Source organism: Schistocerca gregaria, chromosome 10 (genome assembly GCF_023897955.1).
Source record: "Schistocerca gregaria isolate iqSchGreg1 chromosome 10, iqSchGreg1.2, whole genome shotgun sequence".
Lineage (NCBI taxonomy): Eukaryota > Metazoa > Arthropoda > Insecta > Orthoptera > Acrididae > Schistocerca > Schistocerca gregaria.
This window is the reverse complement of record NC_064929.1, coordinates 103507677-103526594: the sequence shown is the minus strand read 5'-3', so window position 1 is coordinate 103526594 and position 18918 is coordinate 103507677. Positions and strand designations below refer to the sequence as shown.

The 18918-nt window shown below is 49.1% G+C and overlaps 1 non-coding gene across 1 annotated transcript; it reads right to left on the bottom strand.

The window, feature by feature from the left end:
- Positions 1–759: 759 nt before the first annotated feature.
- Trnaa-ggc (transfer RNA alanine (anticodon GGC)) lies at positions 760–831 on the bottom strand. Its single transcript has one exon. It is a non-coding gene; the product is annotated as a tRNA-Ala (tRNA).
- Positions 832–18918: the final 18087 nt, after the last annotated feature.

The window sequence follows — 18918 nt, the reverse complement described above, 5'->3', positions numbered from 1 at the left end:
AGGAATGTGCAGTGGGATTTACGTGAACTCGGCGCAAGGCAGATCTTTCCGACATAGGCTTGAGAATCTTACGGGAACACTTGTACTGTTTCTAAATTAAGTGTAGGCGTGGGAGGAGGGTGCTTCCTGCGCACTAATAACAGCACGCTTGTCAATTGTGGATGCTAATCATTCGCTTGTATCTTCCTAGACACATCTGCTGGTTGTGAATTATTCCTCTTGCATGGCAAGGTGCGCATGTAGGTGTGTTAAAAATTCTGGAGGCACTGGGTATTGATCCCAGTACCTCTCGCATACTAAGCGAGCGCTCTACAATCTGAGCTACGTCCGCCCCCCCAAAGACTAATGGTGCTACATACAGCCATATAGACGACACAGACCCTTGCACTCCCATTATTCAGCAGACAAACACTACTCTCTATGTATCCGTTAGGGTGTCGTTCAGGTTTCGTGCATTCTGTATCGAATCGTAGTTGGCCACAATGAAAGTGGCACGTATAACGTCGAAAATAGAATTCGGACACCGCTCTGAGTAAGACCAACGTGTTGTCCAACCTCTAGACTTCAATGAGGTTAAGCCGCGATACCTAAGACAGATCTGCACTCGATGACACCTCGATAGCAGCCGGTCCCCACACTTACATCTTGCTCTCCTTACGTCAGTATACATCATATCAGTCTGTGACGCTGGCTTTGCAACATCTTGCGTTCCTTTAGGTTCGCCGCGACCAACACTTACCATGCACTGACCACAAAAAATGTTGGCGCCGCGGCTTGAACCCTGGACCTTTCACATGCCAAGCGAACGCTCTACCAACTGAGCTACGCCCCATGCACGACCAATCTGCGCTATTCCCCATTCTTTTCGACTCAGATGCGCACGGACACGATGGTTGGTTGGTTTGTAGCGGTGAAGGGAGCAGAGTACAAAGGCGCGAACCCGTTCATATACACAAAAGTTCCAAGTAGTTTCGATGCTCTGGTATTACAAATGCAAATTCCGTCTGTTTTTAACGTCTTAAATTGAAAGAGCCGTCACAAATTGCTCCGTTTTCACTCCTTGTCGACAATCATACAGCACCTGAGGTAACAAACACATCTCGAGCCCCATTGTGCACTCCATTATTCATGCCAACTCAGTGCCTCGCTCTTTACTACTGTGTACCAATCTTGTCGTCCAACTGCAAAACACTGGGCCACAACAAGTTTCCGCATCTCCATTGCAATGCGCATACTACGAAACGTTCCCCAAACTTGGCACTCACCCTCGCAGCCGACTTTTCCGACTTTCCACGACGCTCACGCTAGTGACAGCATTATTTATAGTTCGACGTCGCGCCAAAGCGAATGAGCACATTTCGCCTACGGCTTAGGCCGCCCTCCTAGTGTGGCTGCTCGGTGTCTGCAGGCAGCGAGGGTCTGCAAGCTTCCTGTGTTCGCACCTATGTCACCTGTGCTTGCTTGTCAGAGACAGACTATCGCAAAACATATAACTCACTCCATGAATTGATTGCTACGGCATCTGTTATCAGCAGTCACAACTAGCAACACCAGTAGCAGCTGACTGCACGCAAAGAATAGGAATGTGCAGTGGGATTTACGTGAACTCGGCGCAAGGCAGATCTTTCCGACATAGGCTTGAGAATCTTACGGGAACACTTGTACTGTTTCTAAATTAAGTGTAGGCGTGGGAGGAGGGTGCTTCCTGCGCACTAATAACAGCACGCTTGTCAATTGTGGATGCTAATCATTCGCTTGTATCTTCCTAGACACATCTGCTGGTTGTGAATTATTCCTCTTGCATGGCAAGGTGCGCATGTAGGTGTGTTAAAAATTCTGGAGGCACTGGGTATTGATCCCAGTACCTCTCGCATACTAAGCGAGCGCTCTACCATCTGAGCTACGCCCGCCCCCCCGAAGACCAATGGTGCTACATACAGCCATATAGACGACACAGACCCTTGCACTCCCATTATTCAGCAGACAAACACTACTCTCTATGTATCTGTTAGGGTGTCTTTCAGGTTTCGTGCATTCTGTATCGAATCGTAGTTGGCCACAATGAAAGTGGCACGTATAACGTCGAAAATAGAATTCGGACACCGCTCTGAGTAAGACCAACGTGTTGTCCAACCTCTAGACTTCAATGAGGTTAAGCCGCGATACCTAAGACAGATCTGCACTCGATGACACCTCGATAACAGCCGGTCCCCACACTTACATCTTGCTCTCCTTACGTCAGTATACATCATATCAGTCTGTGACGCTGGCTTTGCAACATCTTGCGTTCCTTTAGGTTCGCCGCGACCAACACTTACCATGCACTGACCACAAAAAATGTAGGCGCCGCGGCTTGAACCCTGGACCTTTCACATGCCAAGCGAACGCTCTACCAACTGAGCTACGCCCCATGCACAACCAATCTGCGCTATTCCCCATTCTTTGCGACTCAGATGCGCACGGACACGATGGTTGGTTGGTTTGTAGCGGTGAAGGGAGCAGAGTACAAAGGCGCGGACCCGTTCATATACACAAAAGTTCCAAGTAGTTTCGATGCTCTGGTATTACAAATGCAAATTCCGTCTGTTTTTAACGTCTTAAATTGAAAGAGCCGTCACAAATTGCTCCGTTTTCACTCCTTGTCGACAATCATACAGCACCTGAGGTAACAAACACATCTCGAGCCCCATTGTGCACTCCATTATTCATGCCAACTCAGTGCCTCGCTCTTTACTACTGTGTACCAATCTTGTCGTCCAACTGCAAAACACTGGGCCACAACAAGTTTCCGCGTCTCCATTGCAATGCGCATACTACGAAACGTTCCCCAAACTTGGCACTCACCCTCGCAGCCGACTTTTCCGACTTTCCACGACGCTCACGCAACGCTCACGCTAGTGACAGCATTATTTATAGTTCGACGTCGCGCCAAAGCGAATGAGCACATTTCGCCTACGGCTTAGGCCGCCCTCCTAGTGTGGCTGCTCGGTGTCTGCAGGCAGCGAGGGTCTGCAAGCTTCCTGTGTTCGCACCTATGTCACCTGTGCTTGCTTGTCAGAGACAGACTATCGCAAAACATACAACTCACTCCATGAATTGATTGCTACGGCATCTGTTATCAGCAGTCACAACTAGCAACACCAGTAGCAGCTGACTGCACGCAAAGAATAGGAATGTGCAGTGGGATTTACGTGAACTCGGCGCAAGGCAGATCTTTCCGACATAGGCTTGAGAATCTTACGGGAACACTTGTACTGTTTCTAAATTAAGTGTAGGCGTGGGAGGAGGGTGCTTCCTGCGCACTAATAACAGCACGCTTGTCAATTGTGGATGCTAATCATTCGCTTGTATCTTCCTAGACACATCTGCTGGTTGTGAATTATTCCTCTTGCATGGCAAGGTGCGCATGTAGGTGTGTTAAAAATTCTGGAGGCACTGGGTATTGATCCCAGTACCTCTCGCATACTAAGCGAGCGCTCTACCATCTGAGCTACGCCCGCCCCCCCGAAGACCAATGGTGCTACATACAGCCATATAGACGACACAGACCCTTGCACTCCCATTATTCAGCAGACAAACACTACTCTCTATGTATCTGTTAGAGTGTCTTTCAGGTTTCGTGCATTCTGTATCGAATCGTAGTTGGCCACAATGAAAGTGGCACGTATAACGTCGAAAATAGAATTCGGACACCGCTCTGAGTAAGACCAACGTGTTGTCCAACCTCTAGACTTCAATGAGGTTAAGCCGCGATACCTAAGACAGATCTGCACTCGATGACACCTCGATAACAGCCGGTCCCCACACTTACATCTTGCTCTCCTTACGTCAGTATACATCATATCAGTCTGTGACGCTGGCTTTGCAACATCTTGCGTTCCTTTAGGTTCGCCGCGACCAACACTTACCATGCACTGACCACAAAAAATGTAGGCGCCGCGGCTTGAACCCTGGACCTTTCACATGCCAAGCGAACGCTCTACCAACTGAGCTACGCCCCATGCACGACCAATCTGCGCTATTCCCCATTCTTTGCGACTCAGATGCGCACGGACACGATGGTTGGTTGGTTTGTAGCGGTGAAGGGAGCAGAGTACAAAGGCGCGGACCCGTTCATATACACATAAGTTCCAAGTAGTTTCGATGCTCTGGTATTACAAATGCAATTTCCGTCTGTTTTTAACGTCTTAAATTGAAAGAGCCATCACAAATTGCTCCGTTCTCACTCCTTGTCGACAATCATACAGCACCTGAGGTAACAAACACATCTCGAGCCCCATTGTGCACTCCATTATTCATGCCAACTCAGTGCCTCGCTCTTTACTACTGTGTACCAATCTTGTCGTCCAACTGCAAAACACTGGGCCACAACAAGTTTCCGCATCTCCATTGCAATGCGCATACTACGAAACGTTCCCCAAACTTGGCACTCACCCTCGCAGCCGACTTTTCCGACTTTCCACGACGCTCACGCTAGTGACAGCATTATTTATAGTTCGACGTCGCGCCAAAGCGAATGAGCACATTTCGCCTACGGCTTAGGCCGCCCTCCTAGTGTGGCTGCTCGGTGTCTGCAGGCAGCGAGGGTCTGCAAGCTTCCTGTGTTCGCACCTATGTCACCTGTGCTTGCTTGTCAGAGACAGACTATCGCAAAACATACAACTCACTCCATGAATTGATTGCTACGGCATCTGTTATCAGCAGTCACAACTAGCAACACCAGTAGCAGCTGACTGCACGCAAAGAATAGGAATGTGCAGTGGGATTTACGTGAACTCGGCGCAAGGCAGATCTTTCCGACATAGGCTTGACAATCTTACGGGAACACTTGTACTGTTTCTAAATTAAGTGTAGGCGTGGGAGGAGGGTGCTTCCTGCGCACTAATAACAGCACGCTTGTCAATTGTGGATGCTAATCATTCGCTTGTATCTTCCTAGACACATCTGCTGGTTGTGAATTATTCCTCTTGCATGGCAAGGTGCGCATGTAGGTGTGTTAAAAATTCTGGAGGCACTGGGTATTGATCCCAGTACCTCTCGCATACTAAGGGAGCGCTCTACCATCTGAGCTACGCCCGCCCCCCCGAAGACCAATGGTGCTACATACAGCCATATAGACGACACAGACCCTTGCACTCCCATTATTCAGCAGATAAACACTACTGTCTATGTATCTGTTAGGGTGTCTTTCAGGTTTCGTGCATTCTGTATCGAATCGTAGTTGGCCACAATGAAAGTGGCACGTATAACGTCGAAAATAGAATTCGGACACCGCTCTGAGTAAGACCAACGTGTTGTCCAACCTCTAGACTTCAATGAGGTTAAGCCGCGATACCTAAGACAGATCTGCACTCGATGACACCTCGATAACAGCCGGTCCGCACACTTACATCTTGCTCTCCTTACGTCAGTATACATCATATCAGTCTGTGACGCTGGCTTTGCAACATCTTGCGTTCCTTTAGGTTCGCCGCGACCAACACTTACCATGCACTGACCACAAAAAATGTAGGCGCCGCGGCTTGAACCCTGGACCTTTCACATGCCAAGCGAACGCTCTACCAACTGAGCTACGCCCCATGCACGACCAATCTGCGCTATTCCCCATTCTTTGCGTCTCAGATGCGCACGGACACGATGGTTGGTTTGTAGCGGTGAAGGGAGCAGAGTACAAAGGCGCGGACCCGTTCATATACACATAAGTTCCAAGTAGTTTCGATGCTCTGGTATTACAAATGCAAATTCCGTCTGTTTTTAACGTCTTAAATTGAAAGAGCCGTCACAAATTGCTCCGTTCTCACTCCTTGTCGACAATCATACAGCACCTGAGGTAACAAACACATCTCGAGCCCCATTGTGCACTCCATTATTCATGCCAACTCAGTGCCTCGCTCTTTACTACTGTGTACCAATCTTGTCGTCCAACTGCAAAACACTGGGCCACAACAAGTTTCCGCGTCTCCATTGCAATGCGCATACTACGAAACGTTCCCCAAACTTGGCACTCACCCTCGCAGCCGATTTTTCCGACTTTCCACGACGCTCACGCAACGCTCACGCTAGTGACAGCATTATTTATAGTTCGACGTCGCGCCAAAGCGAATGAGCACATTTCGCCTACGGCTTAGGCCGCCCTCCTAGTGTGGCTGCTCGGTGTCTGCAGGCAGCGAGGGTCTGCAAGCTTCCTGTGTTCGCACCTATGTCACCTGTGCTTGCTTGTCAGAGACAGACTATCGCAAAACATACAACTCACTCCATGAATTGATTGCTACGGCATCTGTTATCAGCAGTCACAACTAGCAACACCAGTAGCAGCTGACTGCACGCAAAGAATAGGAATGTGCAGTGGGATTTACGTGAACTCGGCGCAAGGCAGATCTTTCCGACATAGGCTTGAGAATCTTACGGGAACACTTGTACTGTTTCTAAATTAAGTGTAGGCGTGGGAGGAGGGTGCTTCCTGCGCACTAATAACAGCACGCTTGTCAATTGTGGATGCTAATCATTCGCTTGTATCTTCCTAGACACATCTGCTGGTTGTGAATTATTCCTCTTGCATGGCAAGGTGCGCATGTAGGTGTGTTAAAAATTCTGGAGGCACTGGGTATTGATCCCAGTACCTCTCGCATACTAAGGGAGCGCTCTACCATCTGAGCTACGCCCGCCCCCCCGAAGACCAATGGTGCTACATACAGCCATATAGACGACACAGACCCTTGCACTCCCATTATTCAGCAGACAAACACTACTCTCTATGTATCTGTTAGGGTGTCTTTCAGGTTTCGTGCATTCTGTATCGAATCGTAGTTGGCCACAATGAAAGTGGCACGTATAACGTCGAAAATAGAATTCGGACACCGCTCTGAGTAAGACCAACGTGTTGTCCAACCTCTAGACTTCAATGAGGTTAAGCCGCGATACCTAAGACAGATCTGCACTCGATGACACCTCGATAACAGCCGGTCCCCACACTTACATCTTGCTCTCCTTACGTCAGTATACATCATATCAGTCTGTGACGCTGGCTTTGCAACATCTTGCGTTCCTTTAGGTTCGCCGCGACCAACACTTACCATGCACTGACCACAAAAAATGTAGGCGCCGCGGCTTGAACCCTGGACCTTTCACATGCCAAGCGAACGCTCTACCAACTGAGCTACGCCCCATGCACGACCAATCTGCGCTATTCCCCATTCTTTGCGTCTCAGATGCGCACGGACACGATGGTTGGTTGGTTTGTAGCGGTGAAGGGAGCAGAGTACAAAGGCGCGGACCCGTTCATATACACATAAGTTCCAAGTAGTTTCGATGCTCTGGTATTACAAATGCAAATTCCGTCTGTTTTTAACGTCTTAAATTGAAAGAGCCGTCACAAATTGCTCCGTTCTCACTCCTTGTCGACAATCATACAGCACCTGAGGTAACAAACACATCTCGAGCCCCATTGTGCACTCCATTATTCATGCCAACTCAGTGCCTCGCTCTTTACTACTGTGTACCAATCTTGTCGTCCAACTGCAAAACACTGGGCCACAACAAGTTTCCGCGTCTCCATTGCAATGCGCATACTACGAAACGTTCCCCAAACTTGGCACTCACCCTCGCAGCCGACTTTTCCGACTTTCCACGACGCTCACGCAACGCTCACGCTAGTGACAGCATTATTTATAGTTCGACGTCGCGCCAAAGCGAATGAGCACATTTCGCCTACGGCTTAGGCCGCCCTCCTAGTGTGGCTGCTCGGTGTCTGCAGGCAGCGAGGGTCTGCAAGCTTCCTGTGTTCGCACCTATGTCACCTGTGCTTGCTTGTCAGAGACAGACTATCGCAAAACATACAACTCACTCCATGAATTGATTGCTACGGCATCTGTTATCAGCAGTCACAACTAGCAACACCAGTAGCAGCTGACTCCACGCAAAGAATAGGAATGTGCAGTGGGATTTACGTGAACTCGGCGCAAGGCAGATCTTTCCGACATAGGCTTGAGAATCTTACGGGAACACTTGTACTGTTTCTAAATTAAGTGTAGGCGTGGGAAGAGGGTGCTTCCTGCGCACTAATAACAGCACGCTTGTCAGTTGTGGATGCTAATCATTCGCTTGTATCTTCCTAGACACATCTGCTGGTTGTGAATTATTCCTCTTGCATGGCAAGGTGCGCATGTAGGTGTGTTAAAAATTCTGGAGGCACTGGGTATTGATCCCAGTACCTCTCGCATACTAAGCGAGCGCTCTACCATCTGAGCTACGCCCGCCCCCCCCCCGAAGACCAATGGTGCTACATACAGCCATATAGACGACACAGACCCTTGCACTCCCATTATTCAGCAGACAAACACTACTGTCTATGTATCTGTTAGGGTGTCTTTCAGGTTTCGTGCATTCTGTATCGAATCGTAGTTGGCCACAATGAAAGTGGCACGTATAACGTCGAAAATAGAATTCGGACACCGCTCTGAGTAAGACCAACGTGTTGTCCAACCTCTAGACTTCAATGAGGTTAAGCCGCGATACCTAAGACAGATCTGCACTCGATGACACCTCGATAACAGCCGGTCCCCACACTTACATCTTGCTCTCCTTACGTCAGTATACATCATATCAGTCTGTGACGCTGGCTTTGCAACATCTTGCGTTCCTTTAGGTTCGCCGCGACCAACACTTACCATGCACTGACCACAAAAAATGTAGGCGCCGCGGCTTGAACCCTAGACCTTTCACATGCCAAGCGAACGCTCTACCAACTGAGCTACGCCCCATGCACGACCAATCTGCGTTATTCCCCATTCTTTGCGACTCAGATGCGCACGGACACGATGGTTGGTTGGTTTGTAGCGGTGAAGGGAGCAGAGTACAAAGGCGCGGACCCGTTCATATACACATAAGTTCCAAGTAGTTTCGATGCTCTGGTATTACAAATGCAAATTCCGTCTGTTTTTAACGTCTTAAATTGAAAGAGCCGTCACAAATTGCTCCGTTTTCACTCCTTGTCGACAATCATACAGCACCTGAGGTAACAAACACATCTCGAGCCCCAATGTGCACTCCATTATTCATGCCAACTCAGTGCCTCGCTCTTTACTACTGTGTACCAATCTTGTCGTCCAACTGCAAAACACTGGGCCACAACAAGTTTCCGCGTCTCCATTGCAATGCGCATACTACGAAACGTTCCCCAAACTTGGCACTCACCCTCGCAGCCGACTTTTCCGACTTTCCACGACGCTCACGCTAGTGACAGCATTATTTATAGTTCGACGTCGCGCCAAATCGAATGAGCACATTTCGCCTACGGCTTAGGCCGCCCTCCTAGTGTGGCTGCTCGGTGTCTGCAGGCAGCGAGGGTCTGCAAGCTTCCTGTGTTCGCACCTATGTCACCTGTGCTTGCTTGTCAGAGACAGACTATCGCAAAACATACAACTCACTCCATGAATTGATTGCTACGGCATCTGTTATCAGCAGTCACAACTAGCAACACCAGTAGCAGCTGACTGCACGCAAAGAATAGGAATGTGCAGTGGGATTTACGTGAACTCGGCGCAAGGCAGATCTTTCCGACATAGGCTTGAGAATCTTACGGGAACACTTGTACTGTTTCTAAATTAAGTGTAGGCGTGGGAGGAGGGTGCTTCCTGCGCACTAATAACAGCACGCTTGTCAATTGTGGATGCTAATCATTCGCTTGTATCTTCCTAGACACATCTGCTGGTTGTGAATTATTCCTCTTGCATGGCAAGGTGCGCATGTAGGTGTGTTAAAAATTCTGGAGGCACTGGGTATTGATCACAGTACCTCTCGCATACTAAGGGAGCGCTCTACCATCTGAGCTACGCCCGCCCCCCCGAAGACCAATGGTGCTACATACAGCCATATAGACGACACAGACCCTTGCACTCCCATTATTCAGCAGACAAACACTACTCTCTATGTATCTGTTAGGGTGTCTTTCAGGTTTCGTGCATTCTGTATCGAATCGTAGTTGGCCACAATGAAAGTGGCACGTATAACGTCGAAAATAGAATTCGGACACCGCTCTGAGTAAGACCAACGTGTTGTCCAACCTCTAGACTTCAATGAGGTTAAGCCGCGATACCTAAGACAGATCTGCACTCGATGACACCTCGATAACAGCCGGTCCGCACACTTACATCTTGCTCTCCTTACGTCAGCATACATCATATCAGTCTGTGACGCTGGCTTTGCAACATCTTGCGTTCCTTTAGGTTCGCCGCGACCAACACTTACCATGCACTGACCACAAAAAATGTAGGCGCCGCGGCTTGAACCCTGGACCTTTCACATGCCAAGCGAACGCTCTACCAACTGAGCTACGCCCCATGCACGACCAATCTGCGCTATTCCCCATTCTTTGCGTCTCAGATGCGCACGGACACGATGGTTGGTTGGTTTGTAGCGGTGAAGGGAGCAGAGTACAAAGGCGCGGACCCGTTCATATACACATAAGTTCCAAGTAGTTTCGATGCTCTGGTATTACAAATGCAAATTCCGTCTGTTTTTAACGTCTTAAATTGAAAGAGCCGTCACAAATTGCTCCGTTCTCACTCCTTGTCGACAATCATACAGCACCTGAGGTAACAAACACATCTCGAGCCCCATTGTGCACTCCATTATTCATGCCAACTCAGTGCCTCGCTCTTTACTACTGTGTACCAATCTTGTCGTCCAACTGCAAAACACTGGGCCACAACAAGTTTCCGCGTCTCCATTGCAATGCGCATACTACGAAACGTTCCCCAAACTTGGCACTCACCCTCGCAGCCGACTTTTCCGACTTTCCACGACGCTCACGCAACGCTCACGCTAGTGACAGCATTATTTATAGTTCGACGTCGCGCCAAAGCGAATGAGCACATTTCGCCTACGGCTTAGGCCGCCCTCCTAGTGTGGCTGCTCGGTGTCTGCAGGCAGCGAGGGTCTGCAAGCTTCCTGTGTTCGCACCTATGTCACCTGTGCTTGCTTGTCAGAGACAGACTATCGCAAAACATACAACTCACTCCATGAATTGATTGCTACGGCATCTGTTATCAGCAGTCACAACTAGCAACACCAGTAGCAGCTGACTCCACGCAAAGAATAGGAATGTGCAGTGGGATTTACGTGAACTCGGCGCAAGGCAGATCTTTCCGACATAGGCTTGAGAATCTTACGGGAACACTTGTACTGTTTCTAAATTAAGTGTAGGCGTGGGAAGAGGGTGCTTCCTGCGCACTAATAACAGCACGCTTGTCAGTTGTGGATGCTAATCATTCGCTTGTATCTTCCTAGACACATCTGCTGGTTGTGAATTATTCCTCTTGCATGGCAAGGTGCGCATGTAGGTGTGTTAAAAATTCTGGAGGCACTGGGTATTGATCCCAGTACCTCTCGCATACTAAGCGAGCGCTCTACCATCTGAGCTACGCCCGCCCCCCCCCCCGAAGACCAATGATGCTACATACAGCCATATAGACGACACAGACCCTTGCACTCCCATTATTCAGCAGACAAACACTACTGTCTATGTATCTGTTAGGGTGTCTTTCAGGTTTCGTGCATTCTGTATCGAATCGTAGTTGGCCACAATGAAAGTGGCACGTATAACGTCGAAAATAGAATTCGGACACCGCTCTGAGTAAGACCAACGTGTTGTCCAACCTCTAGACTTCAATGAGGTTAAGCCGCGATACCTAAGACAGATCTGCACTCGATGACACCTCGATAACAGCCGGTCCCCACACTTACATCTTGCTCTCCTTACGTCAGTATACATCATATCAGTCTGTGACGCTGGCTTTGCAACATCTTGCGTTCCTTTAGGTTCGCCGCGACCAACACTTACCATGCACTGACCACAAAAAATGTAGGCGCCGCGGCTTGAACCCTAGACCTTTCACATGCCAAGCGAACGCTCTACCAACTGAGCTACGCCCCATGCACGACCAATCTGCGTTATTCCCCATTCTTTGCGACTCAGATGCGCACGGACACGATGGTTGGTTGGTTTGTAGCGGTGAAGGGAGCAGAGTACAAAGGCGCGGACCCGTTCATATACACATAAGTTCCAAGTAGTTTCGATGCTCTGGTATTACAAATGCAAATTCCGTCTGTTTTTAACGTCTTAAATTGAAAGAGCCGTCACAAATTGCTCCGTTTTCACTCCTTGTCGACAATCATACAGCACCTGAGGTAACAAACACATCTCGAGCCCCAATGTGCACTCCATTATTCATGCCAACTCAGTGCCTCGCTCTTTACTACTGTGTACCAATCTTGTCGTCCAACTGCAAAACACTGGGCCACAACAAGTTTCCGCGTCTCCATTGCAATGCGCATACTACGAAACGTTCCCCAAACTTGGCACTCACCCTCGCAGCCGACTTTTCCGACTTTCCACGACGCTCACGCTAGTGACAGCATTATTTATAGTTCGACGTCGCGCCAAAGCGAATGAGCACATTTCGCCTACGGCTTAGGCCGCCCTCCTAGTGTGGCTGCTCGGTGTCTGCAGGCAGCGAGGGTCTGCAAGCTTCCTGTGTTCGCACCTATGTCACCTGTGCTTGCTTGTCAGAGACAGACTATCGCAAAACATACAACTCACTCCATGAATTGATTGCTACGGCATCTGTTATCAGCAGTCACAACTAGCAACACCAGTAGCAGCTGACTGCACGCAAAGAATAGGAATGTGCAGTGGGATTTACGTGAACTCGGCGCAAGGCAGATCTTTCCGACATAGGCTTGAGAATCTTACGGGAACACTTGTACTGTTTCTAAATTAAGTGTAGGCGTGGGAGGAGGGTGCTTCCTGCGCACTAATAACAGCACGCTTGTCAATTGTGGATGCTAATCATTCGCTTGTATCTTCCTAGACACATCTGCTGGTTGTGAATTATTCCTCTTGCATGGCAAGGTGCGCATGTAGGTGTGTTAAAAATTCTGGAGGCACTGGGTATTGATCACAGTACCTCTCGCATACTAAGGGAGCGCTCTACCATCTGAGCTACGCCCGCCCCCCCGAAGACCAATGGTGCTACATACAGCCATATAGACGACACAGACCCTTGCACTCCCATTATTCAGCAGACAAACACTACTCTCTATGTATCTGTTAGGGTGTCTTTCAGGTTTCGTGCATTCTGTATCGAATCGTAGTTGGCCACAATGAAAGTGGCACGTATAACGTCGAAAATAGAATTCGGACACCGCTCTGAGTAAGACCAACGTGTTGTCCAACCTCTAGACTTCAATGAGGTTAAGCCGCGATACCTAAGACAGATCTGCACTCGATGACACCTCGATAACAGCCGGTCCCCACACTTACATCTTGCTCTCCTTACGTCAGTATACATCATATCAGTCTGTGACGCTGGCTTTGCAACATCTTGCGTTCCTTTAGGTTCGCCGCGACCAACACTTACCATGCACTGACCACAAAAAATGTAGGCGCCGCGGCTTGAACCCTGGACCTTTCACATGCCAAGCGAACGCTCTACCAACTGAGCTACGCCCCATGCACGACCAATCTGCGCTATTCCCCATTCTTTGCGACTCAGATGCGCACGGACACGATGGTTGGTTGGTTTGTAGCGGTGAAGGGAGCAGAGTACAAAGGCGCGGACCCGTTCATATACACATAAGTTCCAAGTAGTTTCGATGCTCTGGTATTACAAATGCAAATTCCGTCTGTTTTTAACGTCTTAAATTGAAAGAGCCGTCACAAATTGCTCCGTTTTCACTCCTTGTCGACAATCATACAGCACCTGAGGTAACAAACACATCTCGAGCCCCATTGTGCACTCCATTATTCATGCCAACTCAGTGCCTCGCTCTTTACTACTGTGTACCAATCTTGTCGTCCAACTGCAAAACACTGGGCCACAACAAGTTTCCACGTCTCCATTGCAATGCGCATACAACGAAACGTTCCCCAAACTTGGCACTCACCCTCGCAGCCGACTTTTCCGACTTTCCACGACGCTCACGCTAGTGACAGCATTATTTATAGTTCGACGTCGCGCCAAAGCGAATGAGCACATTTCGCCTACGGCTTAGGCCGCCCTCCTAGTGTGGCTGCTCGGTGTCTGCAGGCAGCGAGGGTCTGCAAGCTTCCTGTGTTCGCACCTATGTCACCTGTGCTTGCTTGTCAGAGACAGACTATCGCAAAACATACAACTCACTCCATGAATTGATTGCTACGGCATCTGTTATCAGCAGTCACAACTAGCAACACCAGTAGCAGCTGACTGCACGCAAAGAATAGGAATGTGCAGTGGGATTTACGTGAACTCGGCGCAAGGCAGATCTTTCCGACATAGGCTTGAGAATCTTACGGGAACACTTGTACTGTTTCTAAATTAAGTGTAGGCGTGGGAGGAGGGTGCTTCCTGCGCACTAATAACAGCACGCTTGTCAATTGTGGATGCTAATCATTCGCTTGTATCTTCCTAGACACATCTGCTGGTTGTGAATTATTCCTCTTGCATGGCAAGGTGCGCATGTAGGTGTGTTAAAAATTCTGGAGGCACTGGGTATTGATCACAGTACCTCTCGCATACTAAGGGAGCGCTCTACCATCTGAGCTACGCCCGCCCCCCCGAAGACCAATGGTGCTACATACAGCCATATAGACGACACAGACCCTTGCACTCCCATTATTCAGCAGACAAACACTACTCTCTATGTATCTGTTAGGGTGTCTTTCAGGTTTCGTGCATTCTGTATCGAATCGTAGTTGGCCACAATGAAAGTGGCACGTATAACGTCGAAAATAGAATTCGGACACCGCTCTGAGTAAGACCAACGTGTTGTCCAACCTCTAGACTTCAATGAGGTTAAGCCGCGATACCTAAGACAGATCTGCACTCGATGACACCTCGATAACAGCCGGTCCCCACACTTACATCTTGCTCTCCTTACGTCAGTATACATCATATCAGTCTGTGACGCTGGCTTTGCAACATCTTGCGTTCCTTTAGGTTCGCCGCGACCAACACTTACCATGCACTGACCACAAAAAATGTAGGCGCCGCGGCTTGAACCCTGGACCTTTCACATGCCAAGCGAACGCTCTACCAACTGAGCTACGCCCCATGCACGACCAATCTGCGCTATTCCCCATTCTTTGCGACTCAGATGCGCACGGACACGATGGTTGGTTGGTTTGTAGCGGTGAAGGGAGCAGAGTACAAAGGCGCGGACCCGTTCATATACACATAAGTTCCAAGTAGTTTCGATGCTCTGGTATTACAAATGCAAATTCCGTCTGTTTTTAACGTCTTAAATTGAAAGAGCCGTCACAAATTGCTCCGTTTTCACTCCTTGTCGACAATCATACAGCACCTGAGGTAACAAACACATCTCGAGCCCCATTGTGCACTCCATTATTCATGCCAACTCAGTGCCTCGCTCTTTACTACTGTGTACCAATCTTGTCGTCCAACTGCAAAACACTGGGCCACAACAAGTTTCCACGTCTCCATTGCAATGCGCATACAACGAAACGTTCCCCAAACTTGGCACTCACCCTCGCAGCCGACTTTTCCGACTTTCCACGACGCTCACGCAACGCTCACGCTAGTGACAGCATTATTTATAGTTCGACGTCGCGCCAAAGCGAATGAGCACATTTCGCCTACGGCTTAGGCCGCCCTCCTAGTGTGGCTGCTCGGTGTCTGCAGGCAGCGAGGGTCTGCAAGCTTCCTGTGTTCGCACCTATGTCACCTGTGCTTGCTTGTCAGAGACAGACTATCGCAAAACATACAACTCACTCCATGAATTGATTGCTACGGCATCTGTTATCAGCAGTCACAACTAGCAACACCAGTAGCAGCTGACTGCACGCAAAGAATAGGAATGTGCAGTGGGATTTACGTGAACTCGGCGCAAGGCAGATCTTTCCGACATAGGCTTGAGAATCTTACGGGAACACTTGTACTGTTTCTAAATTAAGTGTAGGCGTGGGAGGAGGGTGCTTCCTGCGCACTAATAACAGCACGCTTGTCAATTGTGGATGCTAATCATTCGCTTGTATCTTCCTAGACACATCTGCTGGTTGTGAATTATTCCTCTTGCATGGCAAGGTGCGCATGTAGGTGTGTTAAAAATTCTGGAGGCACTGGGTATTGATCCCAGTACCTCTCGCATACTAAGCGAGCGCTCTACCATCTGAGCTACGCCCGCCCCCCCGAAGACCAATGGTGCTACATACAGCCATATAGACGACACAGACCCTTGCACTCCCATTATTCAGCAGACAAACACTACTCTCTATGTATCTGTTAGAGTGTCTTTCAGGTTTCGTGCATTCTGTATCGAATCGTAGTTGGCCACAATGAAAGTGGCACGTATAACGTCGAAAATAGAATTCGGACACCGCTCTGAGTAAGACCAACGTGTTGTCCAACCTCTAGACTTCAATGAGGTTAAGCCGCGATACCTAAGACAGATCTGCACTCGATGACACCTCGATAACAGCCGGTCCCCACACTTACATCTTGCTCTCCTTACGTCAGTATACATCATATCAGTCTGTGACGCTGGCTTTGCAACATCTTGCGTTCCTTTAGGTTCGCCGCGACCAACACTTACCATGCACTGACCACAAAAAATGTAGGCGCCGCGGCTTGAACCCTGGACCTTTCACATGCCAAGCGAACGCTCTACCAACTGAGCTACGCCCCATGCACGACCAATCTGCGCTATTCCCCATTCTTTGCGACTCAGATGCGCACGGACACGATGGTTGGTTGGTTTGTAGCGGTGAAGGGAGCAGAGTACAAAGGCGCGGACCCGTTCATATACACATAAGTTCCAAGTAGTTTCGATGCTCTGGTATTACAAATGCAAATTCCGTCTGTTTTTAACGTCTTAAATTGAAAGAGCCGTCACAAATTGCTCCGTTTTCACTCCTTGTCGACAATCATACAGCACCTGAGGTAACAAACACATCTCGAGCCCCATTGTGCACTCCATTATTCATGCCAACTCAGTGCCTCGCTCTTTACTACTGTGTACCAATCTTGTCGTCCAACTGCAAAACACTGGGCCACAACAAGTTTCCGCGTCTCCATTGCAATGCGCATACTACGAAACGTTCCCCAAACTTGGCACTCACCCTCGCAGCCGACTTTTCCGACTTTCCACGACGCTCACGCAACGCTCACGCTAGTGACAGCATTATTTATAGTTCGACGTCGCGCCAAAGCGAATGAGCACATTTCGCCTACGGCTTAGGCCGCCCTCCTAGTGTGGCTGCTCGGTGTCTGCAGGCAGCGAGGGTCTGCAAGCTTCCTGTGTTCGCACCTATGTCACCTGTGCTTGCTTGTCAGAGACAGACTATCGCAAAACATACAACTCACTCCATGAATTGATTGCTACGGCATCTGTTATCAGCAGTCACAACTAGCAACACCAGTAGCAGCTGACTGCACGCAAAGAATAGGAATGTGCAGTGGGATTTACGTGAACTCGGCGCAAGGCAGATCTTTCCGACATAGGCTTGAGAATCTTACGGGAACACTTGTACTGTTTCTAAATTAAGTGTAGGCGTGGGAGGAGGGTGCTTCCTGCGCACTAATAACAGCACGCTTGTCAATTGTGGATGCTAATCATTCGCTTGTATCTTCCTAGACACATCTGCTGGTTGTGAATTATTCCTCTTGCATGGCAAGGTGCGCATGTAGGTGTGTTAAAAATTCTGGAGGCACTGGGTATTGATCACAGTACCTCTCGCATACTAAGGGAGCGCTCTACCATCTGAGCTACGCCCGCCCCCCCGAAGACCAATGGTGCTACATACAGCCATATAGACGACACAGACCCTTGCACTCCCATTATTCAGCAGACAAACACTACTCTCTATGTATCTGTTAGGGTGTCTTTCAGGTTTCGTGCATTCTGTATCGAATCGTAGTTGGCCACAATGAAAGTGGCACGTATAACGTCGAAAATAGAATTCGGACACCGCTCTGAGTAAGACCAACGTGTTGTCCAACCTCTAGACTTCAATGAGGTTAAGCCGCGATACCTAAGACAGATCTGCACTCGATGACACCTCGATAACAGCCGGTCCCCACACTTACATCTTGCTCTCCTTACGTCAGTATACATCATATCAGTCTGTGACGCTGGCTTTGCAACATCTTGCGTTCCTTTAGGTTCGCCGCGACCAACACTTACCATGCACTGACCACAAAAAATGTAGGCGCCGCGGCTTGAACCCTGGACCTTTCACATGCCAAGCGAACGCTCTACCAACTGAGCTACGCCCCATGCACGACCAATCTGCGCTATTCCCCATTCTTTGCGACTCAGATGCGCACGGACACGATGGTTGGTTGGTTTGTAGCGGTGAAGGGAGCAGAGTACAAAGGCGCGGACCCGTTCATATACACATAAGTTCCAAGTAGTTTCGATGCTCTGGTATTACAAATGCAAATTCCGTCTGTTTTTAACGTCTTAAATTGAAAGAGCCGTCACAAATTGCTCCGTTTTCACTCCTTGTCGACAATCATACAGCACCTGAGGTAACAAACACATCTCGAGCCCCATTGTGCACTCCATTATTCATGCCAACTCAGTGCCTCGCTCTTTACTACTGTGTACCAATCTTGTCGTCCAACTGCAAAACACTGGGCCACAACAAGTTTCCACGTCTCCATTGCAATGCGCATACAACGAAACGTTCCCCAAACTTGGCACTCACCCTCGCAGCCGACTTTTCCGACTTTCCACGACGCTCACGCAACGCTCACGCTAGTGACAGCATTATTTATAGTTCGACGTCGCGCCAAAGCGAATGAGCACATTTCGCCTACGGCTTAGGCCGCCCTCCTAGTGTGGCTGCTCGGTGTCTGCAGGCAGCGAGGGTCTGCAAGCTTCCTGTGTTCGCACCTATGTCACCTGTGCTTGCTTGTCAGA